Consider the following 18,477-nt stretch of genomic DNA (forward strand, 5'->3'; position numbering starts at 1 on the left):
GTCCACAGGGCTTTCCACATGAATGTTAAAATCTCCACAGATCAGAAAATAATCAAATTGTGGAACATATGTTGATAAAAAGTCTCCAAAGTCGTTAATAAAATCTTTCGATTTAGGGGGCCGGTATATAACTGCACAAAAGGTGGGATGATACTGAGTCCAAATAAAAGGTAAAATCTCAAAACTGGGATAGATTTTAACCGGGATACGGCGACATTTAATAATCTGCTTAAACACAGAGACTAGTCCACCCCCTTTCCCAGTAAGCCGAGGGGAGTTAAAAAATAAATACTCGGGGGGTAACAGTTCCGAGAAGACACAGTTTTCTTCAGGCCTCAGCCAGGTTTCAGTCACTAGGAACATATCCAAATCATGTGAAGTGATAAAATCATTAAGAATAAACGTCTTGCTGTTAATGTTAGTAACATTAACAAATGTCAGTAACAGCCCAGGGAAAGAATTTTTTTTTTTTTTATAAAATTTTGCAGGAAGACCCCCTCCCCACCCCCACTGCCACTCACTGTGCTGACAGTAGGGGATTTTGAGGGAATTCTTTCAAAAGTATCCACTTGGACTCTAAGAGGAACTGATTAGATTTTGGTGGTCAAAGGTTCAGTAACCTCAAGTTTGTCCTATTCCTGTGAACTTCACTGGGTGGCAAAAGCATACATTGGATTCGTGAAGCGATAATTCAAGTTATGATATACCCTAGTTTATTTTACTACTGTTAGTTACCCAGTGTCTGAGTTCCTTACCTTCTCTTACTCCTATTTCTGCTCATTATCACCTGTGAAACTGTGCAGTTTATTCTCTTTCATATTTATTTAACACTACTGATTTGTATGACATACTGCACCTTCATAAGTGGTTTATCACAATTATTTTTTTATATGTAGTAGCAAATTGTGGCTTATTTTAATGAATACTGGCACATCTGTTGTGCTGTACTATGAGAGTTCTCTTTAAACTGTGCAACTAAATTGAACCACGTAGTCAGTCATAGAGTTCACTTACAGAATGGTTGTGTGTTACCTACTGATTGTATCTGATGTAATGCAATCAGTAAAGACATAAATATTCATTAATGTATTCACTCTGGCATCAGAAGCATATCTGTCTCAGGGGGTCAGTATTGAGCATGACAGCTATGTTTTTATTAAAGGGTACTTCAGTGATTTAGTATTGCACTTATTTTGGAGAGATTCACAAGAGACAGATTGGAATTAAAATCGTAGAAGATGGCAAGATATTCTGACTTCTAGTCCCTAAAATGGGTCAACAGTCAACTCAATGGCATTATTTCAAACCCCGCGACTTCTATTAAAGTTTTAAATGTCAAGTCACCCTAATCACATTATTGGAGCTTTTTTTTTTTCACCTCAAATGTTGGAAAGCTCCTACAGAGCCACGGGAGAACCTTTTTTTCAAGGCTGTGTAGTACTCTTAAACCAAACATGTTCTGTGATATAGAATGAATGCACCTTTTAAACCATTTCATAAGAACTAAATTGAAGATATCTTTAAAACTGAATGTTTTAAAAATGAAAAGTTGTTGTCCCTACATTGTTACATTGCTAAATGCCATGTGCAGTACATTTTTACTTGATTTGCACTTTTACAATAAAGAAAACTAATTAACTGAAATACAAAACAAACTAACCACCTATTGGTATGTTGTTTCTTATCTACACAGGAAATGGAAAGAGAAGAAGAAGAAGAAAGTGGACCTGAGTGTAATGCAACATCTGCTAATCATTACCAAGTGACAGAAATGTTAATGAAAGGTTTAACAGAGAGCTGTAGGTATAAAATCAACTCTTTGAACCTGTTGTGAAAGAACATGTACTTGCTACTGTTGTAGGATAAAATAGAACATACATAGTGGTAAAGGGCATGAAAATGATACCAAGAATCAAATAATCATTCAAATAATGTTTATTTGCACTGATCTGTGCAATTCACAGAATGAATGTGAAGAGCCTTGTGTAATTAAAAATATTCTTAAAAATAAAAAAGTAATGGCTTGGGAACACAAAAATATTGGAACACTCATTCAGAAACTCAGAAATGTAACATTATTTAAAATGACAAATCTGATTAATCAAAATTGCATTTGAAACCTTTTTAAGACTTTTAAGGCCTAAAATTCATATTATTGGATTTTTCACTTTTCAAGACTTCTTAAGGACCCACAGAACCATTGTAAAAGTGGCTTAAAATGGTCTTAAAAAATTAGAAATTTAACTTGATGAAACCTGCATCCAGAAGCACGTAAGTAAAGTTAAATAATTATTAGCCAGCAACTACTGTAGCTTTTGACTGTCAAGAGTTACTCATTACTTTATGCTGATTGTATCAATATGATATGCTTGTTGTTACGTGGTTTTCACAGCATTATACCTGTTGATGAATATGAAATATGAATACTTTAACATTCACAGTTAATATTGCAGAATATTACACTAACACACTGAACAGGAGAAGAGGAATGCTACTTGGCCTGAAGTGATATCCCTACCTGCTGTGAAATATCAGTTCCTGCCAAAGCAGTTCACTCTCAGGCTACCATCAGTGAGTTCAACATGCCCTGTACCATCATCACATCACATGTTATAACTAAAAGCCACTATGCCTTACTATGCTTTTACAAATGTAATTTTACATTATCTCCAACAAATTTGACGTTAGGAAAATCCTACCAGAATAATTGTGGCTACAGTAAGATGCAGGCTGGTATTTTTCACAACTGTTACATAGGAAATTGCACATGGTGCAGTAAACACACAAACATCCTTACAACATCCATCAATCAATAAAAACCCTACTTATTATTAGAGATCATGCTTCTGGTAGGTAAGAATTTCAAAACTATTAGTCATAATCAGTATATGTCATAATTACATACAATGCCATGATAACTATAGTACATTTCACAGGTGTTAAACAAAAATTATGCACTTATGTACATTTATTTTCAGTGTTTATCTTACCTGAATTTGGTGCGTTCAGTATTAGAAACACAGTTCTAAATGGTTCGGTTGCAGTGTCAAGAAAACGGCAGCGCAAAGCATCACTTGTAATCTCTTTTCCTTGTCCCCTTCCTGCCCTTACTAATTTGAATTTCTTTCACACATGAGTAAATAATACACACAAACATACACACATTTGTCAGCAATTGCAATAGTCAGAGCTTGGGCATTTGTGAGAAGGAAGCTATATTTACTTTAAGTTCTAATAAGACTGTAAGGAAAGGCCAGACATATTGAATATCACCTTTTGTTACAACTGAGTTATACCACACAAGAATACTTTCTTTGTATCCAAGGTGTCATCATGTATGACACAGTATAATGGTCCATGATGGGATCTTAAATTAACTTCAACTAAACACTTGGGCCTTTGCTCCAGAGATGCTTGAAACACTGTCAAAGATTTGTTTGGTATGATAGCTATTCTCTATGCAGATGGAAAGCACAATCCTCTACTAACCTACACTATCAGACAAAGCAATACAATACCTCAAAACACAGTATATATCAATTATTCCTACTGGGCAAACCACTGTGACCACTGTGTGCAAAATATGACTCACTGAGGTATTACCATGCAGGTTATTTTTTTGGACAGGGATCTGCAGTGTTGATCTGGGATTTCTTTCTTTCTTTTTCTTTTTTGTATTATACCGGACAAGGTCACACCAGTTGTGATGATGAGACTGGGAAGACATCTGATATCATTCTTCTAAGACAAGATCATTGGCCTAAACAGGAGGGCTGTTCTTGTGTGGTGGTATAAAAGAGGCACTGCTACACTCCACAAGCATTTTACACTGACAAGCCATCAACAAAGGTGAGACTTCTATTGTACTTTGGCAGCAATCAGTCATTTACATTGGGTAATTGTTCAAACGTAGCTCTTTTGCATGACTGCAAATATTCACTAATTTAAACTTTAGTGAGGTTTGTATGATTTTCTATTTCTAATTTGAACTTAACTCTTTATTAGAAGCCAGACAGCAACTGCATCACTTGGCAACACAAAGGTAAATGACCTTCACAAAAAAGTACTAAATTAATTTAAATATGTATTAATGAGCCATACACTTTTTCATCTCAGTATAACCCTAAGTTATCTTCCTATTAATACAAAATTTAAAAATAATTTTTTATCATCTGTTTTTACAGAGGCGCCATGAGCATGGACCCGGAAATGGAGTGTTTTGGCCCAGCGGCCGTATACCTCCGGAAACCTGAAAAGGAAAGAATAGAGGCTCAAAACACTCCTTTTGATGCCAAAACAGCTTACTTTGTGGCAGAGCCCACTGAGATGTACTGTATGTGAAGGGGAAACTAGTGAAGAAGGAGGGTGGCAAAGCTACAGTGGAAATTCAGGGTAGCAAGGTTTGTAAATGTCTACTGACATACTCTGTACAATAGACAGAAGTAAAAGTAATGATTACACATCCTCACACTTTATTGTACAGTATATTCTCACTTTCAGCTCTAAGCTTACACTGTTTGTTGCAGACTCTCACTGTAAAAGAGGATGAAATCTTCCCCATGAACCCTCCGAAGCTTGATAAGATTGAGGACATGGCCATGATGACCCACCTCAGTGAGCCTTCTGTGCTGTATAACCTCAAAGAGCACTATGCAGCATGGATGATCTATGTGAGTTTTGTTCAGGGGAGTAATTACTTCCATAGAATGTACACATTTTTACAGAAATATTCATCATTCCTTTATATTCCACTCTGTTATAGACCTACTCTGGGCTGTTCTGCGTCACGGTGAACCCCTACAAGTGGCTCCCAGTGTATGATGCAGTGGTTGTAGCAGGATACAGAGGCAAAAAGAGGGTGACGGTTCCTTCTCCATCTCTGATAATGCCTATCAGTTCATGCTCCAAGGTACAGCGTGAATAATTTTGTGATCTAAAGACAGCCTGACAGCTGTGATCTTAGAAATACAGCACATTCTTATAATTAAAGATAAATGAATATAATAATTTAATGTGCATGTTCAAATGTCATTCTCAACAGATCGTGAGAATCAGTCGATCCTGATCACGTAAGTAAATGCTAAAGAAAATTTGGACTAAAATCAGAACGATTGTTTCTGTACTGTTTCATGTCTGACTTACACTGACATTTAACTTTCTGCATTCTAGTGGAGAATCCGGTGCAGGAAAGACTGTCAATACCAAACGCGTCATCCAGTACTTTGGAACAATCGCAGTGGCTTCAGGAAAGAAATCTGAGCCAGTTCCTGGGAAAATGCAGGTAAACTAAGTAATAAATTGTAAATATGTATGTTATTTATGAAAATTTTAATTGTTAATAGTAAGGCATTTTATATAATGTTTTTAAGGGGTCGCTGGAGGATCAAATCATTGCAGCCAACCCACTGCTGGAGGCTTATGGCAATGCCAAAACTGTGAGGAATGACAACTCATCTCGCTTTGTAAGTTCTGTTTCACCAAATCCTGCTGCTTGAATACTGTTCTGCCTTTAAGCTGGACTGCTAGTCCTCCATCCTTGGTACTTTTGTTTGTCTTTGCATTGTAGAACCAAGTGCAGTATCAACATTTAGAAGCATACAGTTTTTGTTTGTACAGTATTAATTTTGGTAGGATTAATATGATTTTAAGTGTTTTGTAGTTTTTTGTCTGTTTATGCCTCACTCTGTGTAGTGAAGATGATTTTTTTTTCTTCAAAATTTTGAATGTGAAATGTGAACATAGAGTAAACACCATAGCTTGATAGGACTTAAACAGTTAACCTTTACCACCAAGTATTACGTATGTGCACTAGTAGAGTGACTCATGAATGTGCTTACATTAATAACTGCATTCTTCTCTAGGGTAAATTCATCAGAATCCATTTTGGATCAACTGGAAAGTTGGCTTCAGCTGATATTGAAACATGTAGGCATCCAAACTATCATTATCCAGAAATTATGGTCAAAGTACAAACTGTAAACCACCTTGTTGCCTTGTTTAACAGATCTTCTGGAGAAGTCACGTGTCACCTTCCAGCTGTCTGCTGAGAGAAGTTACCACATTTTCTATCAGCTTACAACAGGCCACAAACCTCAGCTGATAGGTGAGCAATTTAGCCATACAGTATCATTTTAGAAAATAAATATATTTCTCACCTGAGTATATTGGTGAAGTATAAAATTACTTTGCAGGGGCTCTTCTTATCACCACCAACCCTTACGACTATCTCATGATTAGTCAGGGTGAAATCACTGTCAAAAGCATCAATGACATTGAAGAATTTGTCGCCACTGATGAGTAAACATGCTGAAAATTCCAAAAGATTAAAAGTTACACTGTACCTTTAAATTAATCAAATATTGCATGTACTGCACCATAAGGTGTCCTCAGATGCCATTATCATTTTTCTCTGAGTCAGTGATAACTCACAATGAACAAGTAAACTTGCGTTTATGATGAAGGTATTAGCTTTATTGAAGAACAAAATATTGCAAAGCATAAGCATAAACTTTATTGCCAAGTATTATCAACAATACAAGGAATTTGACTCCAGCCCAGTGGCCCTGGATGTGCACAACAATAAAACAGAATAAATACAAAATATAAATATATAAAACAGATTATAACCTAGGCTAAACATTATACTATACATCTATATTTTTAATGCTTCGTTTTGTTGACTGCTATTGACATCCTGGGCTTCAGTACAGAAGAGAAGATAAGCATGTACAAGGTGACTGGAGCTGTGATGCATCATGGGAACATGAAGTTCAAGCAGAAGCCGAGGGAGGAGCAGGCTTACCCTGACGGCACTGAGGGTAAATACTGGAGTAAAATGCTTCATATCATGACAGGCAACTGATTTGTCATTACTAACATTTTCACTGCATCCATTTAATCAGAGATCCAGTTTTACATTTAGTGTTTGAATATTCAATCATGCTGCCACAATTGAGAATGATAGTATAAAAGGGTGCTAAAAGTATTTCAGAATGTCTTGGCGTACACTAAATGTCAGGGTAAGGCATTCACATACCTGGATGAAGATCAGAGTAGAGCTGCTGGTCCTCTGCATTGAAAGCATTATGCTTGAAGTGCTTCGGGCATCTGAATAGGATGCCTTTCAAATACTTCCCAAGCAATGACTTCTGCACACATCCAACTGGCTGGATCCCATCTGGCTTGTGAACTCTTCAGGATTCTAAAGGAGGGACTGGAGGATTTGGCTGAGGACAACGTCTGGGCTGCTCTATATAACCTGCCCTCACTGTGATCCTGATCTAAATAAATAACACAGGATGAATGGATGGATTCTGAAGAATGGTGTAGTTTCTCGTATCATCACCTTTGCTACTTGAATAATTTTTTTAATATGGGTGATCTTTGTGGTTTCTGTGTTTATCAGTGGCTGATAAAATCGCCTACGTCATGGGCCTCAACTCTGCTGATATGCTCAAGGCTTTGTGTTATCCAAGAGTGAAGGTAGGCAATGAAATGGTGGTTAAAGGTCAAACTGTGCCACAGGTAATGTACATGATAATATGATTCATCATTATCGCAAACTCATGATCCAAAAAAAGGAAAAGACGTACAACACAGACTAAATATAAAACATACATTAATAGTAATAACATAGTCACCTTCATAACACACAATTCTACCAGTGTTTCTACATTGATCTTACAGCACTCAGCTTAGGATTTCACAACAACTTATCATTGTCATTTTGGGAATCATTCGATCAATAGATAAATTTATAAATCAGGTTTCTTAAGCCTGTAAAGTGCTGACTCCTGCATTGCAAAACAAGTCACTTGTGCTACAGTACCTAGGATTTGGAGTAGTATCTGCATTCAATCATTATAGGCAACCTGAAGCTTCTGCACTGTCGCATTTTTCAACTTTATTCACAAGGGTGCAATATAAAGAGAAGTTCAGAATGCTCTAAAAAGACTTGTCATGGTTTGAACATGTGAGATTTTCTTGCCAGCATGTTACCAGAATATACCATATAACACTGCCTATATGCCATCATCATCAGATATCTGATCTGTAGTAAAGGGTCCCAAATATTTAGTTTTACAAACACTTAGTACTTGTCCTGATAGGTACAGTAGACCAATACTGGTCCTTGTCTCCTTTAGTTCTACATATCATGACAACACTCTTTTTAGCATTATACTGCACATCATATTTCACCCCATATTCAGAGCAGACTGTATACTCAGCAGCTGTTGAAACCCAGCACTGCTAGGGGAAAATGTAGCCAGATCAAAGGCATACATGAAATGATTTATTAAAGTGCTACTAACCATACAGCCCACTTTACATGTATTTGGTTGATAAATCATTCATATACAGGTTAAAGAGTGCTGGTGAAAGTACCCCCCATTACTAGCACACTCCATTACTAATATCAAAGAGAGCTGACTCTCATTTAACCTGCATTCTCTTGTTAGTGTACCATGATTCTTATAATGCTGTCATGCATTGAAAGCATTGTGTAATGATTGAAAGCCTTAGACCTATCATCATTAAATCCAATTAAAAGAGAAGAATGTTCAGTACATTTGAGTCACTTCTTTCAGGACATAAATACACAGATCAGTATCATGCCTAGTCTTGAAACCAAACTGGTTGTCTGTGATGCCAATATAATCACTTAAACGGTCTAGTAAGATCCTTTCCAGGACTTTAGATATCACATTTGCTGGAGCAATTGGATTATAGCTTGTAAGGTTTATTAGTTTTTTATTATTTTATTAAGAACATAAATGTATTCATTAATATGAATATACCACTTGTACAATCCAAATCTTTCACTCTTTAGGTCCACAATTCCATCATGGCTCTCTCCAAGTCCGTCTATGAGAAAATGTTCCTGTGGATGGTCGTCAGAATCAATGAAATGTTGGATACCAAGCAGGCCAGAAACGTTTTTATTGGTGTCCTGGATATTGCTGGGTTTGAAATTTTTGATGTAAGTAAACTATGCATAGTACCTACAGTATGTTTTTCAGAGATAACCAGCACAATAAAAGTTTGACACCAATTTCTTTTCTTATCTCAAGTTCAACACCTTGAAGTAGCTTTGCATCAACTTCACCAACAAAAAACTGCAACAGTTTTTCAACACATGTTTGTCCTGGAGCAAGAAGAGTACAAGAAAGAGGGAATTGAATGGGAGTTCATTTACTTTGGTATGAACTTGGCTGGTAAGAGTGCACCCTTCCAGAAACCGAGACCTGTCAAAGGTAAAGCTGAGGCCCATTTCTCCCTGATGCACTATGCTGGCACAGTGGACTACAATGTCATTGGCTGGCTGGACAAGAACAAAGACCCCCTGAACGACTCAGTGGTTCAACTGTATCAAAAGTCTTCAGCCAAACTGCTAGCTCACCTCTATGCAGCACATGCCGGAGCAGAAGGTAGTGTGTTTTGTTTTTGTTTTTTTTTTATTTAAGGAACTGCACAAATCATAAAATAGGCAGAAATGTACTGTACTATAGTCATTTCAGTCAATTACAAGAAAATGTCATAGTTTAGCAAAGAGTAAAGGAAGCTGAGGTGGTTTATACAAAGTCAACTTTAATCAGCCACATCATCATACTTGTAAGTAATTTATGTCCCTAATTGCAAAATGAGGATATGTAAATGGTTTTCACAGATGCTAAAGGTGGAAAGAAGAGTGGTGGCAAGAAGAAGGGAGGTTCCTTCCAGACTTCAGGGTAATTTTTATTTTACCAAATGCATTTTATTGTCACTTTAAATCCTATCAGGTGTAAACTGTGCAGGGATTGTATAGAGTAGGACATTCTAACACTAAGATTTATACAATCTGGCAGCTTCCTGATGGGAGGAAGCTGCTTATAAAGGGGTGTTGACAGGTGCAAATAATTACCACTGATTAGAGTAAAGAGTCCGTAGCTACAATGATACCTTAACAGGAAGTGGTGTCAGAATCAAAGCAAGTTACAGGAAGCAGAAGAGACAGAATTATGACAAGGAACATATTTTAAATGAAATGTCTATTTGAAATCTTGAACTTATTGTATTATAGCTATGTCAATGGCAACAGTTTGGGAAAATCTAACATAAAATTTGTGAATTTTTGTCCATGAACAGGAAAACCTGGGAAAGTTGATGACTGTGGGGTGGACAGGTGTCTTTAAAGAGCTCAGACAGGTGCTACTAATTTAGATTAATGAGTGGAGTAGAGGTGGACTTTTTCAAGGCACAGTAACAGGTCTTTGAGAGCCAGAATTCTTGCTGTTTCTCAGGTGTTCAAATACTTATGTTCAGCAGTGCAAGACAAATAAATTCTTTAAAAATCATACAATGTGATTTCCTGAAATTTTTTTTAAATTCTGTCTTTCAGAGTGGGAATGCACCTACAATATGAATTTCGGACCCCTCCATGATTTCTAAGTGGGAGAACTTGCAAAATCGCAGGGTGTTCAAATACTTCTGTTCCTCACTGTATGCTCACATGAAAATGTTTTGCTCTGTGTCACACTGGGTAAACTTCTAGAGGGCAAGAACCTCCATAATTAGGTTACAGGAGGCGAGACAAGAAAAGGGAGTGTATTAGTGTGTACTGGACCTGCCAAGGATAAAGACCAGTTAGTTAGACCAGTAATTGTCCAGAACTACTCAAATGAGAATTGGTCACAGAGGTCAACATCACAGTTTCACAATGCTATGTGTTTAAGCCCCTGATATTATACTTCTTCACTCAAAAATGATTGTAAGGGCATTTTCACTTACCTTGGACTACTGTCTTACAGTAAGTGCATGTTTTTTATATAACTGAGCATAAGTAAAACTTTTTTTCGTCTCTTGTAATACCAGGGAAGCCATTTACTCCATCCAGTACAATATTCGTTCATTCATGAATGTCAAAACCTGGCCATGGATGTAGCTGTACTTCAAGATTAAGCCTCTTCTGAAGAGTGCAGAGACTGAGAAAGAGATGGCTCAAATGAAAGAGGACTTTGAAAAGACCAAAGAGGAGCTAGCAAAGGCTCTGGCTAAGAAGAAAGAACTGGAGGAGAAGATGGTCTCTCTCCTGCAGGAGAAAAATGACCTGCAGCTGCAAATTCAGTCTGTATGTTAAGTATAATGAAGGAATGTGTATTTGACTGATTCTAGTTTTTATAATTAACTCAGGAATATTTTCATTTTATGTCATGTAAATCTAGAAAGGTGAAAACCTTGCTGATGCCGAGGAAAGGTGTGAGGGGCTCATTAAAGCAAAAATCCAGCTTGAGGCCAAAGCCAAAGAGATTTCTGAGAGACTGGAGGATGAGGAGGAAATCAATGCTGAGCTGACGGCAAAGAAGAGGAAGCTGGAGGACGAGTGCTCTGAGTTGAAGAAAGACATTGACGACTTGGAGCTCACCCTGGCCAAAGTGGAAAAGGAGAAACATGCCACTGAGAACAAGGTTCGTAGATGTTTCATAAGGCCTTAAAGTACATCCTTTGCAGAACACTAAAAACCTGGAAAACTGTTTTCCCAATACTACAAATACAGGTTAAAAACCTGGTTGAAGAAATGACTACTCTTGATGAGACTGTTGCCAAGTTGACCAAAGAGAAGAAAGCCCTCCAAGAGGCCCATCAGCAGACCCTTGATGATCTTCAGGCAGAGGAAGACAAAGTCAACACTCTGACGAAGGCCAAGACCAAACTAGAGCAGCAAGTGGATGACATGAGTTTTTGCATATTTGTTTGAGTCATCAAGAAAGGACTTCTGTATTGGATATACTGGATGCAAGTTATAAGTGACAATTCAGACATTTTGTACATGCTTACAGGGTCTGGTCATGATATTTACATTGATAGTCATTACACTACTGTATATGTGAATGCTTAGATTGAAGCTTCCCTGGAGCAAGAGAGGAAGCTACGTATGGACCTTGAACGAGCTAAAAGAAAGCTTAAAGGGGATCTGAAACTAGCCCATGAATCCATCATGGATCTGGAGAATGACAAGCAGCAGTCTGAGGAGAAAATAAAAAAGTATGGATGGGAACTTAATTTGTGACCTCCAGAATGCCAGAAATCGAATGACAAGCATTTATTTATGCTATTTATTTATGCTATTGTAGGAGAGACTTTGAGATGAGCCAGCTTCTCAGCAAGATTGAAGATGAACAAGCAATTGGTGCTCAGCTTCAGAAGAAAATCAAGGAACTGCAGGTAATGTCTTACTCTGTGTTTGAGCTTTGTGGAGGGAACTTTTGTTTAATGTTGGTGTTTTTTTTTCTATCTTAATCACAAGCCTTTAATATTCTTTATTTCTTTTTTTACTGTAAAAACACTATTAACTAATTGTGTGAGAAAACTGATGATTATTTATTTTTCACACAATAACAAATGTTTTCTTTCACTTTGGTCTCAAATACTAAAACATCTGAAAAACCTAGGGATTAGTGTTTACTGCATTATTGCCTTGACAAGAAAACAGGTCTGAGATGAACTTTTTCTATTGCATCACAGGCTCGTATTGAGGAGCTGGAGGAGGAGATTGAGGCTGAGCGGGCTGCTCGGGCCAAGGTGGAGAAGCAGAGGGCTGATCTCTCCAGAGAACTTGAGGAGATCAGTGAGAGGCTTGAAGAGGCTGGTGGAGCAACTTCAGCTCAGATTGAGATGAACAAAAAGCGTGAGGCCGAGTTTCAGAAGCTGCGTCGTGATCTCGAAGAGTCCACCCTGCAGCATGAGGCCACCGCTGCAGCTCTACGCAAGAAGCAGGCTGACAGTGTGGCTGAGCTGGGAGAACAGATTGATAACCTCCAGCGTGTCAAACAGAAGCTGGAGAAAGAGAATGAGTGAATACAAGATGGAGATTGATGGCCTCACGAGTAATATGGAGTCTGTTGCAAAAGCGAAGGTAGAAAACAAGAAGTCCAGCAACACTTGCAGTGTTTTGAGAAACTTTAATGAGAAGATGTGTTTCAGCATGATGTCTTTGACAGGGCCTGTTAAAGGCACATAACACCAAGTCCTATAAATAATACAAAATTTAAAAAAAAAACCCTAAAATAAACCAATCACATACAAGCCCATGTCGAATAATAAAAAACATGCACATAAATGGATAGGTAAATGGTCATGTGGCCCTAGGCCAGTCACATTCAGGGGTCAAATTGATAGAGGAGCAGTAGGTGTGTCTAATAATTGGCACAGATTAAAAAAAAGAATAATAACTACTGCAATTCATGTTTTATTATCTACAGAGTCATTCTGACTATAGTTGACCTCACCACACATCGTGACTGTGTCAATTTGTATCTTTAGGGTAACTTGGAGAAAATGTGCCGTTCTCTTGAGGATCAACTAATTGAATTAAAGACCAAGAATGACAGGCATGTGCGTCAGTTAAATGAAATGAACCTTCAGAGATCAAGACTGATGGCAGAAAATGGTGAGTGCAACCTCTGGGAAGGCAAGACAAGTTTATTTAGGTAGCACATTTTTATGCACAGAGGCTATTCAAAGTGCTTAACACCATGCACACAAATAGATAAAACATTAAAATGTAGATTAAATTAAAACATTAAATGTGAATTAAAAGTAACAATGTTGTGACAGCACAAAGTAACTTTTCAGGATAGCTGTGGCGAACTGTGGATTCTCACCTTTCTCATTATACTTTGTACATATTTTTTCAGTCTTCCCAAGACTAACCTCAGATGTACAGGTGTACATTCTTCCAGAAACTGTGAAATATCAGTGTCTATACAGTCAGCTAAACAGTACCAAAAGCTTTTACGGTAGCTGTGCCAAACTGTGGATTCTCATTGTACTCATTATACTTTGTACCCCTTTTCTACAGTCATTGAAATAATAAATCAGAATGAGCAATATTTGAAAAAACAGTAGAGCCTAAGTTAATACTAACACAGAATTCATTTTTCTTGACTGCAATCAGGGGAATTTGGTCGTCAGTTGGAGGAAAAGGAGTCTCTTGTTTCACAGCTTACAAGGGGCAAACAAGCTTATATTCATCAGATTGAAGAGACCAAAAGGCACCTTGAGGAAGAAGTCAAGGTACTACATAATGCTCTTGTTGAATGTAGCCATGAGTGCCCATATTTATTTCTTAGTGAAAAGAAGTCTAAAAATATTCGTATTTTAATTGTCATTAGGCCAAGAATGCCCTGGCTCATGCCGTTCAATCAGCTCGCCATGACTGCGACCTGCTCAGAGAGCAGTATGAAGAGGAGCAGGAGGCCAAGGCTGAGCTGCAGCGTGCACTGTCCAAGGCCAACAGCGAGGTGACTCAGTGGAGAACCAAATACGAGACCGATGCCATTCAGAGAACTGAGGAGCTGGAGGAGGCCAAGTAAGTCATTACTATTTAAGTTTTGTCCACTAGTAACGAGTATGTAATAATATAATCTAAGTCGTAAAATCAAATGTTCTTAATAGGAAAAAGCTTGCCCAGCGTCTTCAGGATGCAGAGGAATCCATTGAGGCTGTGAATGCAAAATGTGCCTCTCTGGAAAAGACAAAACAGAGACTGGTGGGTGAAGTGGAGGATCTGATGATCGACGTGGAGAGAGCTAATGCTCTGGCTGCGAATCTCGACAAGAAGCAGAGGAACTTTGACAAGGTTGGAATATTTGTTATGCACAGTTTTAGTTAAGATGAGGTGACAAAAAATGCTAATTTGTTTCCTGTATGTTCAGGTTCTTGCAGAGTGGAAGCAAAAGTATGAGGAAAGCCAAGCAGAGCTGGAGGGAGCCCAGAAGGAAGCTCGTGCTTTAAGCACTGAGCTGTTCAAGCTGAAGAACTCATATGAGGAAGCTCTGGACCAACTGGAGACCATGAAGAGAGAGAACAAAAATCTGCAACGTAAAACAACAATTTTTTTGTGCTTGTTTGTAGCCTTTAAAAAAGATAAACACAGTAAATACACATTCAAGATTTAGGAAAACCAAAAACATATGATTATGGAAAATGAATGAAACTCCAAATATCAAACTTTGAGCTTCAGTAGAAGGCCCAATCTTGCCCGAGAATTATAACACTAAACTTTGTTTGACAAACAACTATTAAATTATGAATCGTGTTTTTTTTCTTAACAGAGGAAATCACTGATTTGACTGAACATATTAGTGAATCTGGAAAGACAATTCATGAACTGGAAAAGGGGAAAAAGACAGTGGAGAGTGAGAAAACAGAAATCCAAACTGCCCTTGAGGAGGCCGAGGTATTTAAAATGAAAAGTAGAGACAGTAATCCAAGAATCTCTATAGATAGAAATTGCAGCCATAACATAGGAACTTCTGTCCCTCTCCCCACATTTCATTTTGCAGGCCACACTGGAGCATGAAGAATCAAAGATCATGCATATCCAATTGGAGCTTACCCAGGTGAAAAATGAAGTTGACAGAAAAATTGCAGAGAAGGACGAGGAGATTGACCAAATCAAGAGGAACAGCCAGAGAGTGATTGAGTCCATGCAGACAACTTTGGATGCTGAGGTCAGGAGCAGAAATGATGCCCTGAGAATCAAGAAGAAAATGGAGGGAGACCTCAATGAGATGGAGATTCAGCTGAGCCATGCCAACCGCCAGGCAGCTGAAGCCCAAAAACAGCTGAGAAACGTGCAGGGACAGCTTAAGGTATGGTGGCATATGAAACAAAACTACAGGGAGTTTACTTCTTTGGACTGCCTTACAAAATGTTTATTTATTATTTGTTTAGGATGTACAACTGCACCTTGATGAAGCCATTAGAGGTCAGGATGAAATGAAAGAGCAGGTTGCTATGGTGGAGCGCAGGAACAACCTGATGCTGGCTGAGATCGAGGAGCTGAGAGTTGCACTGGAGCAAACGGACAGAAGCCGCAAAGTGGCTGAACAGGAGCTGGTTGATGTCAGTGAGCGTGTGGGGCTGCTGCACTCTCAGGTAAATAAAGATTCAAACAATGTGAAACATCTGACAACTAAGACTTAGATCATTATATAATAATCTAAATTATTCTGTGTTCAGAACACCAGCCTCATCAACACCAAGAAGAAGCTGGAGGCTGACCTGATTCAGATCCAAGGTGAAGTAGAAGACTCTGTCCAGGAAGCAAGAAATGCTGAAGAAAAGGCCAAGAAGGCCATCACTGATGTGAGTCAGTCTGATGCTTCTCTATGTAGTAGCCATTTCTACAAAAACAAATGCAACAAATATAGTTCTCTGATGATACAAATTCTTCAAAATATCAGGCTGCCATGATGGCAGAAGAGCTGAAGAAAGAGCAGGACACCAGTGCTCATTTGGAGAGGATGAAGAAGAACCTAGAGGTGACAGTGAAGGACCTGCAGCACCGTCTGGATGAGGCTGAGAATCTGGCCATGAAGGGCAGCAAGAAGCAGCTCCAGAAAATGGAGGCTAGGGTAAGTTTGCTAAATAAAAAGTTTTTGCTTTAGTTATGTGATCTTATACTCCTATGCTATACTCAAACGATGATAAATTGGTGACTTGCAGATTTGAGTGTCTTTACATTCACCTCTGATAAGGGCTGTATCAGCACCGTGCACCCATTTGTACTGAACTGTTTTCTGGTGTAGCCAGTTCTTTTACCTAACAAGCTCACAGGATTTACATGAGACGACTGGTCTGTGCAGCCTCTGATGAAATCTGGACTTCTTGTTGTCAAGGTCCGAGAGCTGGAGACTGAACTTGAGGCTGAGCAGAGACGTGGAGCTGAAGTTGTGAAAGGCGTCCGCAAATATGAACGCAGAGTGAAGGAGCTGACTTACCAGGTACAGAGGAACAAAACCAAAATCTATTTATTTTTTTACATTTAAAAAAATATCAAACTGTGAAGCAACAGGTTTATATCATTTAGATTTTTAAGCAACTTTATAATTTACGCTTCTGAAGACAAGCTAGATGTAAATTCAGTTTCAAACCTAGATGGTATGAATCACCATCAGTGTTTGACATACCAAAATACTGTAATATGGAGTATATCACAGCTAAAATAAACAAACCATTCCTGAAAAATCATGTGCTTATGTTAGCGTGCCACAGATTCTAACTATGAGAAACTGGAAAGAGGAGGAACTCTTGAATGTATAGCCAGAGACAACGTGATTGACAGAGATCTTGAAGATTCCCTGCCGTTGGTGAAAGTGAAAATACAAAACTTTCTCAGCTGTTGTGCATTATTTCATATCTTCAGTATTTGCTGTCCTTGCTCTTGTCAGTCTTTCTGAAATGGCTTCATTGCGGCAGGTTTATATAAGATGTGTTAATACCAGACTTTACTGTGCACGACCTCTAGACTGAAGAAGACAAGAAGAACATTGCTCGACTTCAGGATCTGGTGGACAAACTGCAGCTCAAAGTGAAATCCTACAAGAGGCAGTCCGAGGAAGCTGTGAGTGTGAAGTATTTGACACACGCAACACAAATAGGCACGACACCATTAACACTTTTACTTCAACTGTGATCAATACAAGTGGACTGGCAGCTTGTGGTTTTCATCTCATACAGCTGGTAAGATGGATCACGACATTGCTAATTTATTGTTGTGCTTTGCAGGAGGAGCAGGCTAACGCTCACCTGTCCAGATACAGAAAGGTTCAGCATGAGATGGAGGTGGCTCAAGAGTGAGCTGACATTGCTGAGTCTCAGATTTTCAAGTCATTCAGTAGTATATATTCTCACAGAAAAAATTATATTTATACATAAAACTTCCAGTATCTTGACAGAATATTGTGACAGTGCACTTAACCACCATCTTCCCATTGTCTGTTTTGTATTTATTTAAAGGGAAAGGAGGCTGAAGAATGAGCATCAGTCTAGATGAGACACAACATGAGAACACATACAATATACTGTAATCTTTTTGTGTGGTGTTTTGAGTGTGTAACAAGAAATAAACTAGCATGCAGTTAAATGTCTTTGCTGCTTGTTTTACTTCATTAGTAAATGATTCATATAGTGAGGACTACTACAATTACTAAACATCAGTAAACAGTTTAATTGGCGATACCTTAAATTAAAGTACATATAGATCAGCCAGTGTCTCAACTTCGATCACTGAAGTGATCATCTCAATTATTCAGTCAGTATATTATAATCCAATAGAGAACAGTTTCTAATTATTTACACCAACTGCATGCAAAGATATCTTCATCAAAGTCATTAAGTACTCATTTATAAAATTATAATATATGACTATGCACCATATACTACAGCTCAAGCTTAACTAAGAGAATTAAAATGAGTTCCAGCGCCAAAATTCTAAGAAATCAAGTTTTTTTTTTTGTTTGTTTTTAAATCAGAACATAATAACTAATAACAGCACTGGAACTGAACTGTGGTTGTTTGTATCTAAATATTGGCAGCATACCTTCATCATTAAAATAACCTGATTGTCAGCTGGCACTTGTTGTCACAGGAGGTTACGATAACTGAAAATCTTTGCCATGTGCTGATAATGTTACTGGCAGTCAAGTGACCTTA

The 18,477-nt window shown here is 38.1% G+C and overlaps 2 pseudogenes; both read left to right on the plus strand.

The window, feature by feature from the left end:
- Positions 1 to 1,704: 1,704 nt before the first annotated feature.
- Positions 1,705 to 6,762, plus strand: LOC109952370 (myosin heavy chain, fast skeletal muscle-like; annotated as a pseudogene).
- On the plus strand, positions 6,711 to 17,886 carry LOC109952372 (myosin heavy chain, fast skeletal muscle-like; annotated as a pseudogene).
- The last annotated feature ends 591 nt before the right edge of the window (positions 17,887 to 18,477 follow it).

The sequence above is a fragment of the Monopterus albus genome, unplaced genomic scaffold (genome assembly GCF_001952655.1).
Source record: "Monopterus albus unplaced genomic scaffold, M_albus_1.0 scaffold457.1, whole genome shotgun sequence".
NCBI lineage: Eukaryota > Metazoa > Chordata > Actinopteri > Synbranchiformes > Synbranchidae > Monopterus > Monopterus albus.